A 17647-nucleotide genomic window follows, 5' to 3' on the forward strand; every position below is an offset into this window, starting at 1 on the left:
CAGAGCCACCACTCCGTGGGTATCCCTGGCTCAAGTAAATTTGTATTTGTTGTTACGTGTATGTCCTGTTATTGTGGTCATGATCTCTCATGATCTCTGGCCTTTGTGTTTTGAATATTGTTTGGTATTACAATAATTACACACCATTAACCGACTCTCGTCTTCTCTGTATCACTTCATGGTGCCACCGCTCTACTACCAAGCTGTTCTCTCTGTCCTCATCCTGCTAGATCTCTCCTCTGGCTTCAACATGGTTGACCACCAGGTCCTTCTGGCCTCCCTCTGTGACCTCGGCATCACTGAGATTGCCCTCAAGTGGTGGGAGTCCTTCCTCTTCTGAAGATCCTACCGTGTGTCCTGGCATGGAGAGACGTCAAGGGCACACAAGGCAAGCATGGGAGTACCCCCAGGATCGGTCCTCTCTTCTTCTCCGTGTACACCTCCTCAGTAGGTCCTGTCATCCCATCTAATGGTTTCTTGTGTCATTGCTATGCTGACGATACGCAGCCATGAATGTCATTCCCTCCAGATGAATCTCGGCAGGTCTCCCTGATAATGCAAGGGGAAGATGAAGGAACAGCATCTCCATCTCAATCTGGCAAAGACGGACCTTCTTGTTATGGCAGCTCTCCTTTCAATTCAGCATCCCTTCTCAGCTCACTATCTCCAACACCAGCCATCTTGGGGTGGTGGTCCCTGATCAGCTGTAATTCAGGGACCGTGTTGCTGGGGTCTCTAAGTCTCACAGATTCCCTTTGCACAACATCCACAAGATCAGACCTTATCTGACAGAGTTGGCAGCACAACTCCTGGTCCAGGCTTTGGTCTTCTCACATCTGGTTCACCAAAACTCTCTGCTGGCAGGAGGACCACCATGTGTCACCAAGCTGCTGCAGGTGATTCAAAATGCAGTGGCGCATCTGGTGTTCAACTGGCCCGAGGTGGGCACATGTCACTCCTCTTCTCTGACTAGCACAATTAAGTTCAAATCCCCGATCCTTAGCTACACAGCACCTCTTCATGATAGAGACCCTCATGAGGTCCTCTGCTCCTTCTCGACCACTTGGGTCTGCTGTTGAACACCATCTGCTGATGCCACCTTGGTGTGTTCTCAAGTCTCAGCACATGGGTGGCTCCTGGTTGAGGGAACGTGCTGCCCACCTTCATTGAAAATGCTGACTCCCTTAATGTTCTCCAAGGAGCATCTGAAGACCCTCGTGTTTGTTTGGTGAATTTCTGTCTAAGTGATAAATGTGGTTAGCTTTTTAAAGTTTAGGAAGTGTAACTCGCTCGTGTCTTGTTCCAAGTTCTTCACTTGTGATGATCGATTTTGTCCCCTTGTCCTGTCACACTCATTCCCAGACAGTCCCCTGACTGGTGTTTATTCCATTATGTTGACCTCTTTTGTTAAGCCGCTAAGTGTCTGCTAAGCAAATCAATGGAAATGTAAAATAAATGTGACATCACAAAGTGCAACCTCTGGACATCCTGATCTCATCATGGCAATAGAGTCACAAAATGGTGTCACTTAGAGGGGTGTGGATGGCACCATCAGAGGGGGAGACACCAAAATCACTGTCTAAATTCCACATGCATTGAAGCGATCACACTTCTGCAAGGTGAATTCACCAAGTGGGACGCCCAAACCCCCCCAGACTACCTGGTGCAGTCCACGTCCCCCTAATGACACTCTGGCTTTGTCTGTTCTAACTGACCGTGTGGACCTGCAGATGTCCATTTGCCTTGTTTCATTTTTGTGTCCGACTCTCTGTGACGATGTGGGTTCTGGCTCCACGCTCCCTTGGCTGTTTGGGAACCCTTGAACCCAACACCGTCGATAATGAAACCGAGTGAACTAGTCAGTGAAGGCAATAATTGAGCATCTGAACAAGGGGATGGTTAAAAGTGAAACAGTGCTTTTATTAAAAACAGTCAACAAAAACAGTGTTCCATAAATAGTGCAGTTCTTTCAAAGGGTCAATAAATAATCCATAAAACAACGTGGCGGTTAAAACAATAAGAAAAGACAATCCTTTAAAACAAGAGGTTAAATCTTCTTATGGAAGGCAGTCTTAAAACACTAACAAATCCGGTGCTTTTCTGGTAGCGTCTCTGTTAGCGTCTCACCTGCTTATCCCTTTAGGGCTTCGCAGCAGGCAAGACGCTCTCTGCAGCTGCCCTCTTCTAGACACACACACGAGACTGGAGACCTCCCGATCCCTGGCTCCGGTATGGCACTCATCCCAGTCCCGGAGAACTTGGTTTCCACCAACGGGATTCCCACCACCAAGTCTCCCGACTTCCGCTGCCTTTCAATGGCCTCTCTGCGGCCAGTCGCCTTCCCTGGTCACTCCCGCTACCTGATCGCTCAGCGGGAGCGACATCAACACAAACACCTGGGTGTCGGCCTAACACCCAGCTTCCACGCAGCTGTCCACGAGCGCTCATTCGCTCGCCCGTCCGCTCGCTCTTCGCGGCTCTCTCTCTCTCTCTCTCTCTCTCCGACCTGCTTCCTCTCCTGCTCCCGGTAACCTCCGTCCTCTCCTTTCCTTTTTCTCTCCGATCGTTTCTTTCTCCCCCTCCACACTGACTCGCGCTTCTTTTTAAAATGACGAGGGCCACAGCAGCTGCAGCATTAGCCACGGGACAATCATTAATGTGGGCAGTTCCTCACCTGTGCACTAGGTGAGAAACGCCCACACCCTACGGATCGCCCCGCGGCCCATTATGGCCCAACGTCCCCTCACTAAGCCGCGAGCACATCGATTACTTATTTAAAAATGGCCTGTGCTCAGTGAGCTGTGGACCCATAACACCACACTCTCTGTTTGCACGAATCAACTCCGGACCCCCCAGTGGACCAGTTTTGCTGAGATGTGGCGCACTTATTCTTCAAAGGATTTTGTGGAGACAGTTCAATTTGTGTTGCGATGCTTCGTACAAATCGCGCTGTGCCAAGTTTTAAAATCTCGATCATTGGCCACCTTAAAACACAGAAACGTTTGGTGCAACTTTAATCTTTCTATTTGACCTGGGGAGCGGCTGCTTGAACTTGTAGATTTTGTGTATTTTCCTCTTTTACTCATCTGGCCGCCGCTCGGATACCCAATGCTAGTGAGTCAAACGCCGGGCAGAGCGGGCGTGGTTGGGCAAACAGTTCACACAGCAGCGCCCCCTCCTGGTGCTTTAGAGTAGGAAAATAAACGTCACTTCTCTGTAAATAAATGAACGCAGAAAGCAATTATGGAAACAGGAATAAGATGGAATTCACTGAACTAATATCATCTGAAGATTACTTTGGTAAAGAACCAACGTTATCACCTGTCGGCCAAATGGAGTTTGAAAAGTGCAGCTACCCTTACCGATATGAACCGAGGATGGGTTTAATGATGACAGTGGCATCAGGTGCCCAGCCCCAACTATACACAAACAATCGTGCCAAGCCCCTGATCTTCTTGCCCATCGTGTACATAACAGCCCCTGATCAATGGAAAACATTGTTTTTAAAGTGCACGGTATGAGTCTCACGAAACTCCCTACGGAGTTTGCATGTTCTCCCCGTGTCTGCGTGGGTTTCCTCCCACAGTCCAGACACATGCAAGTTAGGTGGATTGGCGATCCCAAATTGTCCCTAATGTGTGCTTGGTGTGTGTGTGCCCTGTGGTGGGCTGGCACCCTGCCTTATGCCCTGTGTTGGCTGGAATTGGCTCCAGCAGACCCCCGTGACCCTGTAGTTAGGATATGGCGGGTTGGATAATGGATGGATTTTACACTTTGCTACATCTGCATGGGTTTCCCCCCACAGTCCAAAGACATGCAGGTTAAGTGCTCATTGGCGATCCTAAATTGTCTCTAGTGTGTGCTTGGTGTGTTTGTGTGTGTGTGCCCTGCGGTGGGCTGGCACCCTGCCTGGGGTTTGTTTCCTGCCTTGCACCCTGTGCTGGCTGGGATTGGCTCCAGCAGATGCCCGTTACCCTGTAAATAGGATATAGCGGGTTGGATAATGACTAACTGACTGTATGAGAAGGGATTTGAAAAATAATAATAGTACTTATACAATAATGCAATTCAGTATAAAATAAAATAATAGTTAAAATAAAAATTAAAAGGTTTTTAAAGCATCCAAAAAATCCATTTTTGTAGAACACGTCCATTGAAGAAGACAGCAGCAGTGGTTACCCAGACTGTGTTGCCAGTTGCAAGGAGGCCCCCATAACAGTTGAAGTTTCAGGCCCCCATAATTGTAGGTCCGCCACTGGACATAACATATTGAAGACTGGGCGCATGTCCGGCTTTATCCATCACGGAAGAGACGATTTCACTTTGTATAATGTCGTCGGTTGAGGGTAAGGCAGGAGTCAAGATGAAATGCTTACTCAAGATAATAAGTTGGCTGAAATGAAGTAAACCACACGAAACAAACCAAACTCTATCTGTAGGTTGAGCTCGGGGTCGGAGTTGGGGTCGGAGTTCTGTACAGAGGGTGGCTCAAACACCCCAACCCCCAAATGAATCACCTCCTTCCAGGCACACCCTGCTTTTATAAGCTCTTGAACCATAAGGGGCGGGGCCTACTGGTAAAAAAAGAGAGAGAAAAGAAAAACTCAGCAATTGCACCCCCAGGTGTCCAAGGGTGGGAGTGCTTAGCTCTGACGAGCCCAGAATGTGACCCCTGACGCGCATGCGTGACAAAATCTGTAGGCTGGAATTCAAATATTTTAAGATTACGTGAATAGCGAGTTATTGGCAGCTTATTGTTCAGCCTCGTTAAGTTTACTGCCACCCTTCGCATTCCCGTTATACAATAAATACAATAGATCGGTTCCGTTCCAAGTTCTTACTTATTTATACAATTTGAAACAAATTACTGTGGTTTAACTCATATTAGCAGCTAGACAGGGAACTTCTTTCAGTTGCTTTGGGGTAATATTTACCGGTCATTTTGTATTAATGGTTGTTTTTCAATCGTTAATTATTGGATACGACTCTATCGAGTCTACTTTCAACAATGTTCGGTTTAAGAAGATTGAACAACAATCAGTGACAGACCACCCCCCACCCACTAACATACGTCATCGATGCCATTGTCACATCACCTGAACCGCAGCCTGCTGTGTATGAAAGACACTGAGGCGCCACAAGCCTCCTTGTGTCCCGATTGTGACTTCGCTGTAAAGTGCCACTTATTTAATGCCGTGTCCTGAAACTTGGAATTGAATTCTTTTATCGCTATTTTTTGAATACGATTTCTTCTTCTGTTTTTTTCGGCTGCTACCATTTAGGGGTCCCCACAGCGGATCATCCCGTCTCCATCTGTTTCTGTGTTTTACATCATTTTCTGCCTTCATGTCATCCCTCGCCACATCCATTACCCTCCTATTCGGCCTTCCTCATTTCCTCGGTTCCATCATCCTCGTTCTTTTCCCGATGTCCCCGTCATCTCTCCTCCGTATGTGCCCAGACCACCTCACTCTCGCCTCTCACACTTTGTCACCAAACTGTCGTACCTGTGTTGTCCCTCGAATATCCTCATTCCTGATCCTGTCTACCGAGTGAAAGTCGTCTATTATATACAAATATTTTGGAATATGACTCATTGTTACAAAACTATTTCATAAACAGCAGTGTTGTCATTAAATAAGAAATATGTGGTCAGTAAATAAGAAACGTGAAACGCTCCGACGTTCATATCAGTTAACTTAATCATCGAACGCCCCGGAATGTTACGCCACGCCCACCACATCGCTTAACCAGTCAAAGCTCGTTAAAATGTTAATGGACAGAGGCTGCTGGTTTCTGTTTCTGATAATTATTTATTAACTACGCTTTTTTCCTGTCCGTTTAAACACACCTGTGTCTTTATGCGTATGCCTTATGTAATTAGTCATTAGGTAAACTAGTCATTGCATCGTACTTGTGTTGAATTCACCTCAACAAGCCTCTCAATCCTGTCCACCCCGCTGCTTGACCACTTATTAAACTTAAGGCCTGGATGTGTCTGACAGAGGAACAGAGGAACGCAGGGCTGCTCCACACTGACCGGAGCGCTTGGGTTCGCATTTCAGAGTTAAGTCGTTTCACTGTCCACGGATGGCTGCTGCCTTGTGCGATGTGTCTGCAGGGTCTGGCTCCAGCTTCCCCGCAATCCCGCTTAAGATAAAAGCTGGTTTGGATGATGGGAGCTGGCGCCCTGCCCGGGTTTGTTCCTCCCTTGCGCCCTGTGCTGGCTGGGATTGGCTCCAGCAGACCCCCGTGACCCTGTGTTAGGATATAGCGGGTTGGAAAATGACTGACTAACTGACTCGATGATGGGTGGACGGATGGATTTGTCCGCTGCCTGATATGGACAGTGTCAATGGCCAGGTGTTTGAGGTAAAAAGATTACCGGAGATAATATGTGAAGTTCTCTCGGCTGTTGTTATGCGTTCATTTTTATACAATCTGTAATTTCGAAAACGAATTTTAAACATCCTGTTGTGCTTCGAAAGTAACCCGAGTCCTGTCCTGCGTTTCCGTGATTTGATCGCAGTCACCGTCGTCTTACAATCCGTCAGGCAAAAGTCTCGCCAGTGGGTGACGTCACGCAGTTACCTGAGCTCGCCTCCTAGCTTTAGGAGAAAGCACGTGACCCGAGCCGGCGATCAAGGAGAGGCGGCGGGCTGCTCGATCCACCAGAAGACCCGGACTTGAGAAGCGGGTTAAATGGAAGCCCACAAAGGGGTGCCGATTTGGTCGAGTCCGGTCTGCGGCTTCTACCTGAGCGAGCAAGTCTGAGCAGGAGCGCGAGTGACAAAGAGGGGCACTTCTTGGGCTCGGGCTGAAGTTATTCGAAACTTCCTTATTGGCCATCAGAGATACGATAAAGCAGGTGAGCAGCGCCGACAATTAGGTGTGTATGTCACCAAACTAGAGGGCTTACGTGCGGCGTGGAGTGTGTTAAAGGGCGACATGATCCCAATGGCACGGGCCGTTTCGGTCTGTCCCTCCGCTCAGCTTTAAACGTGTCAGATTGTTCTTTTGTGACACTTCGCTCAAGCGACAGTTTCGCAGGTGTCATTTTGAACTGTGTGAGCCGAGGAGGAGACAAAGGAGCGAACAAGAAAGTCGCACTTGAGGTGGAAATAATAATAAGAATAATAATAGCAGTACGTGCATTAACACTGGATAATAATAGCAGTACGTGCATTAACACTGGCGATTCTAGCGGATGCAGGGTAGAGTTTTCAAAACTAATGAAATCTTCACCGCGAGGCAATGAATTCCCGTTTGTTGTGTACGCGATGCACGATCGAAGTGTACAAAAGCCGATACGCCATTACTTTGTAAATAAAACTATTGTTGTTGATACGTGCGATATTCGTGTATATACTTTATATTTAAGATCTCCTTCGTGTGCCCTGCCGTTCCCTCTTGTGCTTCATTTTGAAGGGACAGCCTCAGCGTCTGCAAATATTTATATATGGTGGGCAAATAAATAAGTAAATGGATAACCCCACTGTGTGACGATATTTCAATATTTTTATATAAATAAATGGAAATTTAAAGAAATATTTACATGAATAAATGCTTAGATCTGCAGCCCATTATCGTCAAGGAAAACTCAGCGGGTGGGCAGGTGAGCGGAGGACACAAAGTCCGCATTGTCAAGTTGAGCATGATGGGGTTTATTTATTTTATTTTTAAAATCTTTTTAATGGCTTTATATTTTTCAAATGTTTCGTTTTTCGTTTTGTAAGGTTTGTCATCTCGGCGCTTATCGCGTTTTTCTTTTGCTCGTTTCACTTTTCTCATTTATTTTGCCTTTTTTATTGTTCATTGTTATGTTTGGTGTGTATTTGTTTTTTCACACAAGGTATTCTTAAGATGCGACGGCACTGATTATATTTATTCAGTGTCCTTATAATAACTGCTCTTCTGTTTTATTGTAATGTTTTGCCCTGAAGTGTCGTTGTGAATGTTGTCTTTTTATAAATGCCGATTGTAATAAACGATCGTGCGACTCGTTTAATGGCTGAGCTTTGAGCTTCAGTTCGCCGTGCAGAGTGAGGAGCGGGTGAAGTGCTGGTTACTCGACGACTGTGTTTTAAAAACACGACGCTTTTCACATCTTTTTCAAACCCCCCAAACCCGTTTATCCAGATCAGGGCCGTTCCCTTGCTGGTCCACTAATGGCACTTGATGGTTCTTCACTGTGCGCAGGTTCCTCGAGGCTCCATTTCTTGACCAAGCGCGATTTCATTCACGTATTCTTTGCACGTGCAGTTTGTTCTTTGTGCTTTGAAAAACTTTTTCTAATACTTATAAAAGACTGAAATCTTTAAAGTATGGTGGGCTGCTGAACTTGTCCTGTGTTACTGCGGTGAGAGGTCTTTTAAGATGGAGGACCCGTTGGTATTTCACAAATCTGTTCCCGTCTCTTCATGATTATTTATGGAGGGTCTTTCTGGGACCCTCATGTGAACGGGCCTTTTGGGGACCAAAAATGGTTCTCCTATACACTGAAAAAAATGGCATGTCGGGTTAAAATGAAAAAAAATGTACATCGGTTGCACATAATACAATTGTTTTTATCAAAAATAATGCACTAAATTATTATATTCTGAAACATATTTGTATATGAAATGAATGAAACTTTTTTTATTCTCTGTTAAATTTATCCATCCATCCGTTTTCCAACCCGCTGAATCCGAACACAGGGTCACGGGGGTCCGCTGGAGCCAATCCCAACCAACACAGGGCACAAGGCAGGAACCAATCCTGGGTAGGGTGCCCAGGACACACAAACACACTCTAGGGCCAATTTAGAATCGCCAATCCACCTAACCGGCATGGCTTTGGACTGTGGGAGGAAACCAGAGCGCTTGGAGGAAACCCAGGCAGACACGGGGAGAACATGCAAACTCCACGCTGGGAAGACCCGGGATGCGAACCACTGCGCCACCGTGCCGCCCCTGTTAAATTTATGTTATGTTAAATAAACATGGCTCATGTGAATAAAGTAACTCCGCGCAGAGCGAACCCGGGATTCCTTATTGCGAGGTTTCAGCGTTAACACTGCGCCACCATGCCGGGCTTGAAGAAACATTAGAAGAAAAACCGCAAAACGGAGTAACGCTAGTCTGTGTGATTAAGTATTTTAAATGAATATCTGAATATTTCTCGTTGTGTGTGTGTTTAACTTTTTAACTTTTATTTCACTAACCTTTTGCTCTTAACCAGCGACAAGAACTCAAACGAACAGCCTGTTGCGTCTTTGAAAGTCACGTGACTTATCCAGCCTCTGCTGATGACAAATCCGCTTGGCGCGTATTCATTTCCGGTGAGGACTAAATAAAACTATTTTGACTTCTACCTAAACGACTAAAATTAGTATATTGTACATCCCACAAGATTCAATAAATTAAAGATGATCGAGTTCTGTTCAAAAGTGGAGCATAAACAATACATGTAATATGAAGTAAATACATTCTTGTAAATGTAACAACCTGCCATTTCCCTTTTTTTAGTGTAGCATCGCGCTGAAGGCCCACGCTGGCACCTTTTTAGTTTTGAGAGTGTCGCCCTTCTTGCATTTGAAGTTGGCTCTTTGGGCTGTGAAAAGGTTCCTCTAATGTGGACCAAAGCAGAACTCGTGACGTCTAGTAGGCTACCAGGCAGGACGCTGACCGGTCAAGAAATCCTGAATTTAGTGTGTGATTTTTAAAATCGTGCGAATCCGTTGGTGTTTCACAAATCATCTGTTCGTGGTTATTTCTGAAACGCAGCTGTGGAGCTAAATAAATAAATGAAAGCTAACTTCTTTCTGGAACTTTCATAAGATGGCACTTTTGGTAACCAAGAATCGCCCCCCTGTGGCACCTCACCGCACTGCAGAGCTCCGCTCCATCGCACTTTTATTTTTGTGTGCAGTTGAGGTAAAGCAGCCGACTGTGAAAGCTTACGGTGCCCCCAACAGACCATAAATGGTTCAATGCGCTGCAATACCACTTGATGTCAGTAGGGGGCGCTGCTCTTCTGGCACAACACGAAACAAAATGGCCGCGCGAGGGGAGCGCTCAGCGCAGTGATCGTCAGCCACCATTTTGAGGTCGAAAGGCTGCCATTGGTGGTCGCGAGTTGCTATTGTTGATAACTGGTATTGGGTCACAGTGGGTCGCTGCCCTGAGCATCGCGCTCGCCCCCTAATGAATGTGTTCGATTCACCAAGGGGTTGGGGGGCTAGTGGGTCTCATACATACTTACAAGTAAAAAAGCAAATGGCTCAGGACACCAAATGGTTTGCGAAACGCCTTTACAGCACACTGGAAGCGTTTGGTGTTTCATAAAGTTATAATTGATCATTTACTTTAATTGCCATATGCGATTTCTTGTATTAGGAATTTGTCGTTTTTCGTATACCCCACTCCAGAGACGCACACTGAGTTTTAGGGTCGGAGTGCCGGGTCAGCTATTTGTACAGCGCCCCCTGGAGTAATTGCAGGTCAATGGTCTTGCTCAAGAGTCCAACGGAGTTGTATTCCTTCTGTCACTGCCAGGATCTGAACTGCTAACCTCCAAGTTGCCAGCCCAGGTCCTTTACCCAGAGAGCCACCACCTCAATAATGTGCGCCATCGTCGTTGTGTAGACACCCAGCACACCCACCGCTGTATCTTCAAACACCGAGCAGGACGTGCATTCAAATACATCAGAAAGACCCTCATCCTTGGCATTCAAGTTAACGTGCTTCCAGTAAAGATGAACTGAATCTCCAAGTCACCAGTCCTCTCCCGCCACCCCACACTGTTGACCCCTCGAGGGAGTTTCTGGAGGATTACAAGGTTGGTCAGGTGGGTTCTGTGCCACTGACTCTGCTCTCACATTTAAAGACGAGCTTCTTTTTGAAATGAAATGAAAATTTGAATCGAATGTGAGGTCTGTGCCGGTCAAAGCCCATTTGGAGCCCTAGGTGGGCTTTGAGGATGGGACCCCTCAGTGTCCATAGTGGGTCGTCAGTATTAGACTTCAATGACAGAGCCGGGGCCAGAGCACAGGCCACTTCAGTCACATGAACAGCGCCCCCTTGTGTATGTATTAGAGTGACTGGCTCTGGGTGTAGCCGCCATTCCAGATTTTATAATGTGGGCCACCCCATGCCAACCCTGGCAAGATTCTACCCCCTGCCCATACCGAAATCCGCCAGTCTGTGAGGTTTAGTAGCCCAGTGGTAAAGGAGAAAAGGGAAAAACTTTCAGCCTTCCCCACTTGGCACATTTGGGTAAGCGCATGTTGTACCCGTTCCTAGATGGTCCCATTTCTACACCAAGCTCTGCTCATTGGAATTCCTTCTCGACGTCCCTTCAGTTTTTTTGGTTTTGTCCCCCTGACTTGGGGGTATCAGAACTTGTGATATCGGGCAAGTGGGGATGGGTCTGCCTGTCAGCATGCTACAGACCTGGCCACACCCACTCCCGGGGGCACATTACTACTAGGTCACCATGGCAACTGCCAGCAAAAGAAAAGAGGCACACAACTCCTGAATCAGCCCACCTCTCCTGCTCTTTTAATGCACGATGTCACAACAACAAGCTGCTGTGGTCAAGAGGGTGGTCTTGTAGAGTACGGGCAGGTAGCTTCAGCTTTGTACCCTCAACACCTAAGGCCTGGCTATCCAACATCCACAACACGCTGTGTCTTGGGCCAGGACTGATCTGCCAGCATGGCATTCTGGGTGTGTGCCCAGGGGTCCGTGACAACAAGAAAAGTGGGAAATACGGCGCAGTATTAAATTATCGGGTTTCTGCATTTTTAAAAGTCTGATCAACTCTCTGTTAAGGAGCCAAGACACCTGGGGGGTCTTAATGGGGGCTTGTGTTGCACTCATCGGTTTGTTTGTTGCCTTCCTTCGAATACACAAATGAGCAGAAAAGGAAGGTGGTGTTGGCCTGATGTACGGTTGTGGGTTTTCTTGTAGCCCGTTTATGATTGGCATACCTGATATTGTTAATGTGTGTGTGCCACACCATGTGCGCTGTGACACCCTGAGGCCCACCAGGGTCTTATGTGGGCCTTGACGTTGCACTGTATCGAGGTAGTGTTGATCATGTCAATGTCGAGATTCACGTTGTTTAGTTATGTGTGTCATGCTGGTACTCCACGGCACACCAGTCACACCAGTTCCATTTTTTTCCCTTCATCACCATGGGGACCACAGTGCTTTTTTTTTTGTTTAAATGTGACCTGCTGCTTGTCTTCTCCATGAAGACGCACCGTTGTGGACATTCCCAGCAAACGTGTCTGAGGACGGACCCCAAGCCCACAAGTCCTCGACACCCCCCAAACCAGTCAAACCCCAGTGCGTTTTTCAGCACGTGACGACGTCTGCTTGCATTTCCAGACGACATCAGCAGCATTTCTTCCTGTCGCACATTTCGATATACAGAGTGGAGCCCAATGCACGTTACAAAATGTCAAAGCAATGATTACGAGAAAAATAAATAGAATTCGGTAAGAATAATAATGAATAAATGATAAAAAAAAAATAAATCGGGGTGGGCTTACATCACATGCAGCGACGTCTACTTATTAGAAGGGTGGAGGGCATCGTTATGCTGACGGGCAGACCACACGTACTTCAGCGTTTTACACAGTAATATTTGGCGCGATTTACGTGAAGAGCTGGGAATCTTGGGAAACCCAAGAGAGACGACACAAGCGATGCGTCAAACGACAGCCACACGTTTGATCGAAGTGACGCTGTCCTCGTGAAGGCCAAACGAACCGCGCGCTGGCATTACAAGACTCCACGTCCCATGGGATTATTGTGAGCGTCTGAGGATTTGGGGAATCGCCAGGAGACGATGACGTGAGAATCAGAAACGTTCAAAGAGAGGACACAAAACCTGACACTCGGACCGGCCTGTCTGGAGCCGAACATGCGACGGGGTCTTTTTTTATCCAATTGTCACCTACGTGAGGGATGAGACACCTTGAAACCACCGCCATACCGCACCCCACCCCATTGTTCTTTTGGCTCGGTAATATTTTAGGAGGCAGATCTTCACTTTGAGCTGACGTCTGACATTCACACACCCCAAGCTTCTTCTCACCAGCTCAAGATGCCATCCCGGTGCCCTTCTTGCTGGGAGAGGCTCCAGCTTCCCATAACCCTGTGCAGGATAAGCAGGCTGAGAAGATGGACGGAGGTGGCACTCATTGTAACACGTTTCTTCATATTTCACTGGAATGTGGCAGGTGCAGAGGGAATTCCGAGAGGTAAACGCATTCCTTTATGGTCAGACATTTGTGAACTGTTTAATCAGTGCCAGTTACTCAATAACTCGTCAGGCTGGCACAAGTCCAGCGTAGTAAATTACAGTCCTCCCTGCCAACACCGCCAGCCACTCCTTTGCTCTGGGAGTTGGATTTTGTGACTTAGTGTACTCCGCACACAGTCGAATTGTGGAATCGGGTTTTAATAGGGGAACCGTAGGGGGGCGGCCCCCCTCAGAATATGTCACTCTTAGCACTCTGTGTAAATGCTTGTGCTGTTTTAGCTGAGGCGCTGATTCGGCCCTAAAAACATCGAGACGTGGCCGCCACCTAAAGAGCTCCATGGGAACTGAAAATGAACACAACTCCTCCTTGACCAAGTGAGCACCTGCTTCAGAGTCGCACTTCCAGTTTTGAACTTCTCGCCCGCTCAGCTTCATCTGCTGATATCGACTTCTCCCCAGTGCAGCAGGCTCGGCTCCTTCACGAATGTACCAGAAGGACGTCTTTGTACAGTCGGCTCCATGAGGATTTTCATCATTTTGGCTTTGTGTGCCCCCACAATGGATCTGAAATGAAGTGTTTAAGGATTGAAGTGTTTTAATGGCAGCCATTTGTAGACGTGGTCCCTCCCCTCCTCCATTTTTAGAACTCCAAAGTATTTGGACAGGCTAACATAATCATAACAGTCAGTCATGTCCAACCTGCTATACCCTAACACAGGGTCACCGGGAGCCAATCCCAGGGCACAAGGCAGGACACAAATCCCCAGACAGGGCACCAGCCCACCACAGGGTACACACACACACACACACTGGGGACAATTTTAGGAGCGCCGATGCACCCCACCTGCATGTCTTTGGACTGTGGGAGGAAACCCACGCAGACACGGGAAGGGAGGACCCAGGAAGTGAACCCAGGCGGGTCTCCTAACTGCGAGGCAGCAGCGCTACCCACTGCGCCACCGTGCCACCCCAAATAAAATGATCACTTCCACTATTTGGATATTTGATTACGTCTCGCCTGAAGAAGGGGCCTGAGTTTCCTCGAAAGCCCGCATACTGTAATCTTTTTAGTTAGCCAATTAAAGGGGTCTTTTTGCTTGGCTTTTCTCGACACTCGGGGCCGGATTTTCCAATAGGCTAACTAGGCTTCAGCCTAGGGCCTCAAGATCAAGAGGGGCCTTCATTCAAATTGTTAGCAATTTGAACAAACTAAAAAATGGGAGTTGAAAGGGCCTCATAAGTGGAATAGCCTAGGGCCGCTTGTCATCTAAATCCGGCCCTGTCGACACGATTTGGATAAAAATCCTTTGCAGTCAATGACTGCCTGAAGTCTGAGCCCACGGCCATCTCTAAGTGCTGGGTGTCCACCTTGGTGATGCTCTGCCAGGCCTTCACTGCCGCTGATCTTCAGGTGCTGCTGGTTCGTTGGACTTTCAGTTTTGTCTTCAGTAAGTGAACTGCACGTCCAGTTGGGTTGAGGCCAGTTGATTGACTCGGCCATTGAAGAATATTCCATTGTAAAGCCCTTGGTTTGCTGTCCCAGTATGTTTTGGCTGGTTGTCCATCTGTACTGTGAAGTGTCGTCCTGTCAGTTTTGTCACGTTTGTCTGACTCTGAACGGACAGCATGGCACCTTCCTGCGACTTCCGTCACCAGTCACATCATCAATAATCACCAGTGAGCGACTACCATTGGCAGCCACACGTGATCAGGCCATAACGCGGCCTCCGCCATGTTTCACAGATGATGTGGTGATCCTTCTCTTCTCCTTATTCTTTCCATCATTCTGGTACACATTGATCTTTAATTTCATTTGTCCAAAGAAAACTGGATTTTGGAATTTGGAAAAATTGAAATTCCATTAATTAAGAGGATGTGGCAACAACATTCATGTTATACTATTCTGTGGGTGCCACCATTTCAGAGCAAAGGCGTCGGGTGTTTCCATGGCGCTCTTTCTTTCCCCAGGATGCCTTGGAATGCGTGACCCATGTGACATTTCATCCAAAACTGACCGGTGAATCGTTGTGTAGAGATCTTCAATTGTCTGTCTGGTGTTTGCTCTTTGAGTTTCGGTCGTCCGTGCCCTTTGGCACCCACCTTGGACGGCTCTGGACTGCGTCCATCTACTGGCGGTCCTTATCATCAAATCTGTTCAGAGACAGGTAGGCCGTGAAGCCTGCTCCTTGAGTTTATGGCCAGGCTGATTTCTTCTTCTTCTTCTTCTTCTTTTTTTTTTTCTTTTTCTTTCTGTTTTTTGTTTTCAAGGCCTGTCACCCAGGTTTTTAGTGAACTGTCAAATCAGAATAGTCACACTAATGTCACCAAGTGTCACTCCAAAAACAGAAAAAAAGAAGGCTAAGTGGAGGAACAAAGGGTCCTCAACCTGAGTGGTCATCCAGGGAGACACCCTTTTTCAGCCGCTGCAGCAAACTGTGTGTGGCGCTATAAGACAGGGGGCAGTGTTTGTAGAGTGCCCCTCATAGCGAGTCCTACCAGGCAGTGTATTTGTTGTGAAGGATTACGTTGGTCCAGAATTAAATCACAGCTACTAAGGGCACCCAGTCAGAGACAAATGAAGATGTCCAAAATCTGTTTATTGATTCCTTCCAAAGTTATATAATTATGAAGGGAAAATTAATATAAATTAGCTCTTAGTCTCTCCCTCTGTTGAATATTACACGACTGGTTGAACAAGTTATCAGCTGACAGTGTCATTAACCAGCCACTAGATGGCACTCTACACTCAGGATTATCTCCATACAGAAGCATTTCTAGAACATTAAACGGAAATCTATATAAAAAAACAATGGAAATGTTCGTTTGTTCAAAATCTGAAATCTCCGAAAGTTCTTCACCGATTGCTTTGAAAGTTTGACACAACGTTGCATTCGAATACGCGCGTGTTTTTATAGATTATATAGATGTCACACCACACCTGTGGCAGGTAAAAACCTGCTTTTGTTAAAGCACAGCGCCATCTGTTGGACGTAAGAGCAACATACGCTATACTAAATATTCCATCCATCCGTTTTCCAACCCGCTGAATCCGGAAACAGGGTCACAGGGGTCTTCTGGAGCCAATCCCAGCCAACACCGGGCACAAGGCAGGAACCAATCCTGGGCAGGGTGCCAACCCACCGCAGGGCAAACACACGGGCCAATTTAGATTCGCCAATCCATCTACCCTGCATGCCTTTGGGAGGAAACCCACGCAGACACGGGGAGAACATGCAAAACTCCACGCGGGAAGCGAACCCGGGTCTCCTAACTGCGAGGCAGCAACGCTACCACTGCGCCACCGTATACTAAATATTTTACGATTCCATTTTAAAGTTTCCGATTTGGACAACGCGTTTATTTCACAGCTGGAAATGTGCAACAAATAGCCCTGAATCCACCGGCTGCAACGTTAACTGCTTTCTTCACGTTATGTCAAAATGACGCGTTTGCGAAAACACTGCTGTATTCGGAAGTGCCTACGTATTACACATGGAATGCGAGTAGAAAATCATTTGAACGACGCAAACGAGGAGAGCGAGTCGACGGACAGCCTGGCATATTCAAAGAAACTACGATAGGCCGACTGTACACCGTGCGTCCCAATCAAGATGAATGCTTCTTTCGTCGCATGCTGTCGGTCCTTTCCAAAGTGCATGTCAAGCTCTGAATTTATTGGAGAACGACCGACACTGGGATGTATGCATTAATGACGCGTGCAACACGTCCCATCCAAATGAAATCCGTGCATTGTTTGCAGTCATGTTGACCGCCTGCTCTCCTTCATCTCCAACAGAGTTATGGGAGAAATATAAATCGCACATGGCTGAAGATATTTTCCGTCGAATACACAAAATTCAAATCTGAACATGGAGTTCACAGCAGAAATCTACAACGAAGCGTTGATAGTGATTGAAGATTTGTGCTTAGAAATCGCGAACAAAGTTCTCAATCAATTGGGAATCGACACTGTTGTGGAAGCAGATGAAGCGGTCAATTATCCAACAGAATTTTTGAATTCACTCGATCTGCCAGGGATGCCACCGCACATACTGCAATTGAAAATCGGCGTGCCAATCATCATGTTCCGAGATATCAACCAGCCAAGGCTTTGCAACGACACGTGGCTTGCAGTAAAAAAAATGAATGAGCAACGTCGTAGACGCAACAATCTTGACAGGACCTTTCAACGGTGAAGATGTCCTCATTCCTCGCATTCCTATGATTCCAATGGATATGCCATTTCGTTTTAAGAGATTGCAATTCCCAATTCGATTGGCGTTTGTAATCGCCATCAACAAAGCTCAGGGCGAATCTTTACAATTGTGCGGTTTAGATCTGGACACGGATTGCTTCTCACATGGACAATTATATGTTGCGCGTTCTAGAGTCG

At 46.9% G+C, this 17647-nt stretch overlaps 1 protein-coding gene across 2 annotated transcripts in view; it reads left to right on the forward strand.

Moving 5' to 3' along the window:
• Positions 1–6623: 6623 nt before the first annotated feature.
• Positions 6624–17647, forward strand: part of LOC120524095 (interferon alpha/beta receptor 2-like) — a 40215-nt gene continuing 29191 nt past the window's right edge. For both annotated transcript variants that reach the window (XM_039745962.1, XM_039745963.1), the window contains exon 1: positions 6624–6868. The gene's annotated coding sequence lies outside the window, so the exon portion shown is untranslated. The remainder of the gene's footprint in view (positions 6869–17647) is intronic.

The sequence above is a fragment of the Polypterus senegalus genome, chromosome 2, assembly GCF_016835505.1.
Source record: "Polypterus senegalus isolate Bchr_013 chromosome 2, ASM1683550v1, whole genome shotgun sequence".
NCBI classification, from domain to species: Eukaryota; Metazoa; Chordata; class Cladistia; order Polypteriformes; family Polypteridae; genus Polypterus; species Polypterus senegalus.